We start from the raw sequence: 8,648 nt of genomic DNA, 5'->3' as shown, positions 1-8,648 counted from the left end.
AAAAAGGGCATTAACTACTTAAACTGAAAATTGCTAAATAAGAATTAAGTTCAGAGTGCATATTCGTATAAAAGAGTAATGATTAGACAAATGAAACTTCAATTCAAAAGGAGGTATGCAACCTCTNGAAGTAAAGAAATAAATGGCCTCAAAATAAATAAACCACCGCGTGTTGGAATCAGAGAGAGACTCAATGCAAAAATGCTTAACCCAAATTAAAATCACGGACCATAGCAAAAGAAAAGAGGAGAATGCAAATCATTACCAAGTGGAATATATTTAAATGAAAAGACTTTTGAAATTAAAAATCTCTTCTCAGTTCAAGCAGAAAGTAAAGAAAATAATGACAACCCCCTAGAGCTCAACCGTGTCCCTAAATCTTCAAAGAAACGAAAATGAGTGTGTGGTGGCTGCAACAACGTGCTCCTGTTCCAGCCCCCCTCAATGTAACAGTCCTCCTTCTTTTTTTTAACTGTGTGTGGCAGCCCCCCTCCAGCAATCCCGAGGTGCCCTACTTGCTGCTTCAAGTGTTGGGCCACGTGCTTCTTTTCCTTCTCCAGCCAGCACCCCTCAAATGAAACAACCCCCGGCTCAAGATCACACACGCTGCTGCACCAAATAATCCAAGCACACACCTGCTAGCATGCTGCTTTCTTCTCCAAAAGCTGCCATGGGCCGTAACAGCAACATCTTCTCGTGTGGGCTGCAACTGCTCGTGGGGTGCTGCTGCTCTAGCTCTTGAGCGTGCACCTCCTTCTCTCCATGATGTGCACAGTTGATTGTTAGCCCATGAATCAACCCATCATGCCTTTTGCTGGACGTGTGCTTCGTGCTACAGGACATCCCAAGCTGCTGGACTTGCAAGTAAATTATCTAAGGCCCTCGCTTTAATTTGAATCAGCTTGTTGCAACCTTTTTGCTTGTTCAAGTGATGTTGGACAGTTGGAGATGCTCCAAAGCTGCTGGAAGTTCTCTATTTGATGCTGGGTCGTGACACCCTTCCTGCTTAAAATGAAAATGAGTTGCTTTCGCAAGCCCAAGTGCATATGCTGCCTTAGCCTGAAAGTTGCTGCTAGTTAAAGGATGGTGACATGCTGCTGCTCCTGAAACAGGCCGAGACATGCTACTCCAAAGCCTCGTGGATGTTTGCCAAGTATGGGCCTGTGACGATTGCTCTTTTTATTCCAACCTACCCTACATTACTGGACTCTCTACAGCTGGGCTGTGAAGAAGAGGTGTGGCAGCTGCACCCTCCTTTGTGGCTGGTTTCCCAAATACTTAAGCACACATGTGACTTCATGGATGAGCAGCCTGCTTGATGAATCAGCCCACACTGGATGTTGCTTCCCTTTCACTCAAGTCCGTGATGTGTTGCTCCGTAAAGAGGTTGTTGGACTAGCTGTTTGGGCCATAATCAGTTGTGTGACGTGCTGCTGTTTGCTACCTCGGGTGCAGCTTTTCTTCAGTCCATCACATGCTGTAGCTGGTTGCCATGGGCCGTGATGCTTCAACTGCACCACCTCTCAAGGCTGGATGAATTAGACCACTTCCCAAGCATTTCTGGAAGTTGCCGGATGAACAACCCAAGCTGCTGGGAACGTTGCTGGAGCGTGTGGAACGCTGGACATGTTCAGGCCCGTGAAGATGGATGTATGATGCTTCAGTTTGCAGGCCGTGCACCTCCAATTGTTTTCAAGCTGCTGAATATTATTATCAAGGCTGCTGGACTTTGTTGTGTTTTCTCCATTCACGTGTAGGCCTGGACCGTGACACACCACACTATTTTTTTCTCTTAAATATTCAAATTAAAGCCAACTTGTGCAGCAGTAGGAGCATGAGTTTCAGCCCTTGGATCACTGTTGCCCTTGTACACTTGGGTCAATTTCTTAACTATTTCCCATGGGCCGTATGAAGATATTGCTGGACGTGTGCAGCTGGTAGGCGTATGAAGAAATGAAGGTCGCTGCTCTTGTGAAGGCTCTTCTTATCTAGATGTATCCTCCCTTATCCTTGGCCCCGTTACAACCATGAAAAAACCTTTTAATTTGAACATGCACATGTGTGTGAGTGTTGATATTGGAGGCTTGCCAAGTCTGTTTGTGTGTGCTTTCTTGAGTGCATCGAGTGACATTAATTTACCTAGACACTTGAGAGAAACACTGATAGTGTGCATCCGTGAGACTCTGTTGCTTTTGGTTCATCTCTTGAACTTATTGACTGTTTTCCATGTGCCATTGCTCCTTCTATTTTAATGAACCAGTGTTGCAGCCTTGCTAGACATGTGTCAGGCCGTGACACCTTCAGGCCCTTTCTATTTAAATGGAATAAGCGGCAATATGAAATCCCAGCATCCGATTGCACCCCTCAATTCAACATGTTGCACCCCTTTTCATCAAAGGGTAAAATCACCATAGTGCCCTTCTTGTTGTCCACACTTCTTTTGTGGAGAGTTTTGAATTTATTTTGTCTCCATCCCAATGTCCCAATTTGTGTTTCCAAAATTTTCCTTGAAAATAATAATGCAAATAATTAGCTCAGAAAATTCAAATTAATTAAAATTAGAATATTCGGTCAAATTAAGCATAATTAGGAAAAACGGGAAAATACTGGACAATTAAGCACAATTCCCTGATTAATTCTAGCACAATAAACTAAGTGAAATCAATAAAATATCGACTCATCAAAATAGACCACACTTAGTCTTTTGCACTCCTGGGAAAAACCAAGACGAAAACCAGGGAACAACTCAGACATAAGGAAGGTGACAGACTCAACATACAGACAACTAAGACTCACAAGGACAGACACAGAGTTGCACAGTTCTCAAGAAATCTGGACAGTGAAAGGAAGTGGACAATATCCAACACAAAAGCAGGGAAAATAGATACTCAAGAAATCATCTAAGCATTTCAGAGCATGGCAAAATGATCAGTCAGCTCAAGAGGCGAATCAAAAGCAACAGAGCCTCACAGATGAACACAATCAGTGTTTCTCTCAAGTGTTTAAGATAAATCAATGTCACTCAATGCACTCAAGAAANCAAACACAAATAGACTTGGCAAGCCTCTAATATCAACACTCAAACACACATGCATGTTCAAATCAAAAGGTCTTTTATGGATGTAATGGGGTCAAGGACAAGGGAGGATATGATATGTATGAGAAGTTACAAACCAAATGGAAATAGAGGAGCAATGGGGAACAAGTGAAAACACAATATACACACACCCAAAACCCTCTAATTCAATCCTCTTCTTGACTCCATTATTCATAATTTTTTTTTTCTCATTTTTCTGTATTTTTTTTCTCTTTTTTTATTTTTTGATCTTGTCTCTTTTCTTTTCTCTCAATATTGGACATAACTCTAAGAGACAAGATACACCATGTATTTACAAAAACACAAACAAGAAGAGGAACCAATCTAGCCAATTCATCTGAATATCCCAAGAGACCACACTTATTCCCAAAACNATTCCAAAGCTCCAAAATTCCCTAAGGTTAAGGTAATCATGGTTTTTCAGTTAGGGCTAGTGTATGAGCTTCAAAACAAAGAGATGAGGAAAGTATAGGCTCAAAAGGGTTATCAAAGGATCACAACAAGGTAGGCTCATTTGGCTAGAAGGGCTCAACAACAAAGTTGCCTTTATCACTTCCAAACATGCATATCAATCAAGAATCATCAACAAGAGTCAAGCCAAGGCATATGTGCAAGCAATCAAGAGACATATCACACAAGTAAGAACATTAAGTGGCTCAAATCTCACACAGGGTAATTGTCACAATCAAATCAACCTCTCAAACGTCATAATCATCTTTCCAAGCAAAGAAAGGCAAGGAATTCCAAACAAATCAGAGTATCAATGAAGTGCAAGACACATCTACAACCTAAACAAAGTCCAGAACCCAAGAGAAACATGCAAAACTGTATACAAGACACAACAAAAACTACCTAGAAAACAAAAAAATTTAACACAGAAAACATAAACTAACAACGACAAATCAGACTCTCCCCCAATAGACCACACTTAAACTACACAGTGTCCTCAATGTGTCACAAACATAAGATCAGCAATCAAAACAGGCTACAAATCAAGGACAAGTGCAATAGAAGTGAGGAAAGAAGGAGAAGAAGGGAAAAGAAAACTCCCCTGATCATGGTGGCTATTAAGGGAGATGTCTTCCACCACAAGATTTAGCAAGGAGGTGTTGAGGAAGAATTGCTTCATCCTCCATATTTGATCAAGCAAGGAGATGTCCTCCATAGCTGGATCTAAGAAACAGTGATTGTTGATGAGCAGGTTCAACTGGTGCCTATTAATCTTCAAACTGTCGGCACCTTTGTCTTCCACCATGGGTGTGTGTTGGTAAAATTCATATGTACTTCTTGCAACATGGTTAGTGCAATATGGTTCCACAGAAATAACATGTAGGGGTATAACACCCAATCCCAGTGTAACATGATGAACCTCAGATATACCCTCAAAACATGAATCAATTTCAGAAATAGAAACAATATCAATCACAGGTTCAGATTCATGTTCAGTGCATGGAGAACAAACATTCAGATGTGATAACACAAAATGGTTCTCATCATGCAAATAGGGGTATGAAAATCATGCTCATCAATAATACAATCATCAATAACATACCTATCAACAAAATGATCATCAACAACAGAATCAATCTTAGGCATGCTTACCTCCACTTCCCTGGATGTGGTTAAAGTGGTGGAAGATGACAGTGGTCTACCTATCTCAAAGGTGTTTCTCATATCTTCCTGTTCCTCCAATTCTTTATCAGTCCCCTCAGATGCAAGAGTGGGGACATAGGAGGGTGGGAAAGTAGATGGTGCAGTAGTAAACTCATGACTATGCTTCTCATCTCCTATGTGGATGGCACTGACATCATCTGGAAGCTGAGCAGTTTAGAAAGATGATTCCTCTGAAACTTGAGACTGTTCCTCGGTGAGTTGAGTAGTCATCTGCCCCATCTGATCCGTCAAACTCTGAATGGATGCTCTGATCTCCTGCTGAAACTCCATGCTCACTTGCTGGAACTGAATGTTCTAAATAGTCATATGCTCCAATAACTCCTTCAATGTAGGCTCAGAAGTAGTGGAAGGATGAGGAGTTGCTTGGGCAGGCTCATGAAGCTATAACTGCTGTTGTTGCTGGACAGTGGAAGGCACACAAGTACTCTGGAATGGTGGTTCTTGATATTGAAGCTGTGAAGTACCATACCATCCTAGGTCAGGATCATTCCACCTAGGATCGTTGCTATATGAATCAAAATGATGCTGAGTAGGGGAGAATCTATCCAAAAACAAATGCTTAAGATCTTCCCAATTGGCCTTGAATTTTGGAGGAAGATAAATAAGCCACTCCCGTACTGCTTCTTCTAATGAATGCCGAAATGCCCTTAAAAACATGTGATCATCAGGGACATGAAGAGGTTTCTTTGAAGAGCAAATGGTGTAGAACTCCTCCAAATGTCTGTGTGGGAATTCACCTGCAGAACCATAAAACCTAGGCAGCAAATCTCTTAGTCCAGAGGTGAGAACGCAATGAACATCAACCTCATCAAGTGGAACCGGCTCCCAAAGAACACTCTCAAGAATGGAAGGATGAGTCATATTGTTCTCGACATAAAAATCAGCAGAATATGCATGAGAAGCAATATTAGAGTTAAATGCAGGAGGAGAATCATAGTCATAGGCACAGGCAGAAGAAACAGTATCCACATAATCAAAATAGGTAGACATGTAGAAAGAAAGGGGGAAAGAAGAATGCAATGAAAATATGCAACTAAAGCTATCTAAATGCAACACACATGACACGACATACAAAACGGAACAACCAACTCACAACACGAGACAAAACACAACACACACAAACACAACAAAAGACCTAAAACCGAACCGTTGGTCCCCGCCAACGGCGCCAAAATTTTGATGAGCTGCCGCAACCCATACAAATTTGATTGCATATGAGAAATGCAGTATAACTAGGGAATGACCCCTAGGTCGTCTCTCAAGGACCAAATGTGGTTCGAATGTTAGGTCTGACACGTAGGGGGGGTTGTGAAAGTGTTCTTGCAAGGAGAATTAAATTAAATTAAAACTGGAAATTAAATACAACCGAACATTATTAAGAACATTGAAAATGCAACAGTAAATTAGAAACATAACACACAACTCAACGCAGTATAACTAGGGAATGACCCCTAGGTCGTCTCTCAAGGACCAAATGTGGTTCGAATGTTAGGTCTGACACGTAGGGGGGGTTGTGAAAGTGTTCTTGCAAGGAGAATTAAATTAAATTAAAACTGGAAATTAAATACAACCGAACATTATTAAGAACATTGAAAATGCAACAGTAAATTAGAAACATAACACACAACTCAACAAACTATGTAAAATAAATTAAAAGCAAAAGAAGTAAACAACATAAATTTTTTTTCTTCCATTCACGTGACCTAGGTATATCTACCAAATGAATTAAAATTGCAAATGGCCTAAAAGAGACACTCATGGTCGTGGCTCCCATTCATGCAATGGATGAAATGAAACTATTCTCTTTAAATCAACTATCAAACACATAAGTCCTCTTCCAAAGTAATGACTTTGACTTTTCCAAAACTCTAATTTACCTACCATGATGGGACAATACTTCTACTAAATGAAATAAGTTTAAAATAAAAACAACATGCTAATAGCTAGGTGACGGCTATAGCTCTCCACATTAACCACCGTGGTTTTCCTTTTTCAACAAAATCAGCTTAATAAAACTTCAAACAGAAAGAAATGTGTGACCTTAAGAAAGGGAATAAATGAAAAGGGAATAAATGAACAACTTGCAATCAAACATTCGTTCTTCTTCACCATTCTAGCATAAAAGAAAGAGGTTAAAGAAACCTTGATACAGACCGCGCGCTGTTTTCTTCCAATTAAGAAACAAAAGAAAACATTCCAGCTTTCACCAAAAATCAAAAGAAAGAGTAACTGTGCACATTTCATTCAACCAATGCAAAGCAGTGTAATTTTTCCAAACCCTCCTCTCAAAAAAACGTTTAAAGAAAAAGCCTAAAAGAAAAGGAAATGAGTGTGGCTGCTGGAAGCTCCGTAAGGCTGTGAGCTCTCTCTTCTCATTCATCAAAAATCACCTAATAAAACCATGTTTCCAGAGAAAATCCGTCCACAGTCCATAGTCCCCCTCTGTCGGCTGTGTCCCCCTCGCCAATGTAACAATGCCCTTTTTAAAGGATCCTCCCTCTCCTCAGTGTTACTGCAGCTTGATGCCCTTCTCGATGCTGGACTAGGCCGTGAAGGCTGTGTCTCAAAGCTGCTGTGTGCACCACGAAGCAATGCTTCCCAGGCCGTGTTGGACGTTAATCAACCTACTTCAAGCCCATAATGGAGTTTTCCTTTGCAGCCCCTTGCTGGACGTGTAAGCTGCTCCAAAGCTAGACGATGTGGAGATGTGGCAGAGAATGTCCAAGCTGCTGGGCCGTGAAGGCTGGATGTGTGAAGCTCTTCATCAACGCTGCTGGATTCTCCAAGCTAGAAGCGTGAAACCCGTTAATGTGTGCAGGCCGAGACACCTTCAGCTACTCTGGACCGTGTGTGGGCTGATGCTTGCTTGTTGGAGCGTCACCTTCCCTTTGCTGCCAGGACGTGTTGCTTGTTGTAAGCTGCAGCCACCTCACTAATGCTGGACCAGGCCATGACGTTAAGCACCATTTTTTTATTCTTCAATTCAAGCAATTGGATGCTGTAGCGTGGAGGTATGTGGGCCGAAGCTGGGCCGAAGCTGGGACGTTGCTGGATGCTTCTTTTGTGGACCGTGCTGCAGGATTCTTTTCTTCAATTTAATGCAGCGTTACTTTAATATGTTGATTGTATCCGTGCACTAGCCAATCACCTACGCTGTAGCTCTCTTGTTTTTTTTTTATTTCCTTTCAGCCCAAGCATGCTACAGGAAGAGGTGCATGGGCCATGACTGCTGGATGCATTGTTCCAGCCCAAGCCGTGATGCTTCTATTCATTCATCAAAAGGAAGAGTCATACACATGTGGTTGTTGGACATTGTAATATAATTTTTTTTCAAACCTTGAGAGCTTTTCTCCCAGGCTGTGGACATGTTGGGCGTGTGAAGATTGGTTGTGACTTCCCATTCTCTGATTGAAAGTCAACATTTTTTTTCTTAACCGTGAGTCCATTCCTCCCAAAATAAATCAACCAGCTGATTATTACACCCTCTTCATGCACCTCCAAAAATTGAAATTCACACCTCCTCTCTCATTTAAGCTCATTTAACCTCTAAATGTCTCAAATTGTATTTCCAGAATTTTCGCTGAAAATAATAATGCAAATAATTAGCTCAGAAAATTCAAATTAATTAAAATTAGAATTTTCGGTCAAATTAAGCATAATTAGGAATAACGGGAAAAAACCAGACAATTAAACACAATTCCCTGATTAATTCTAGCACAATAAACTAAGTGAAATCAATAAAATATTGATTCATCAGTAAGATTGGTAAAGAGAGAGTTTGTGCTTGAATCATGATTGTTTGAATGACTCTCTTAACTCAAGGATTTTGTGATCTAGAAAAATCAATTTTTCTTGTTAACCCAACCACATTATAAGC

General features: G+C 40.9%; 1 long non-coding RNA gene across 2 annotated transcripts; it reads right to left on the bottom strand.

The window, feature by feature from the left end:
• Positions 1-249: 249 nt before the first annotated feature.
• LOC111241025 lies at positions 250-7,704 on the bottom strand. Of its 2 annotated transcripts, none has more exons than XR_002666718.1 (2): positions 6,914-7,704; positions 250-2,506 (listed from the first exon to the last, which is right to left on the bottom strand). It is a non-coding gene; the product is annotated as an uncharacterized LOC111241025 (long non-coding RNA). The 2 variants fall into 2 exon arrangements; XR_002666717.1 differs by lacking the exon at positions 6,914-7,704 and adding an exon at positions 4,700-4,978.
• Positions 7,705-8,648: the final 944 nt, after the last annotated feature.

Source organism: Vigna radiata, unplaced genomic scaffold (genome assembly GCF_000741045.1).
Source record: "Vigna radiata var. radiata cultivar VC1973A unplaced genomic scaffold, Vradiata_ver6 scaffold_95, whole genome shotgun sequence".
Taxonomy (NCBI): Eukaryota; Viridiplantae; Streptophyta; class Magnoliopsida; order Fabales; family Fabaceae; genus Vigna; species Vigna radiata.
The sequence above is the reverse complement of the archived record's forward strand: the minus strand, read 5'-3'. Positions and strand labels throughout refer to the sequence as shown.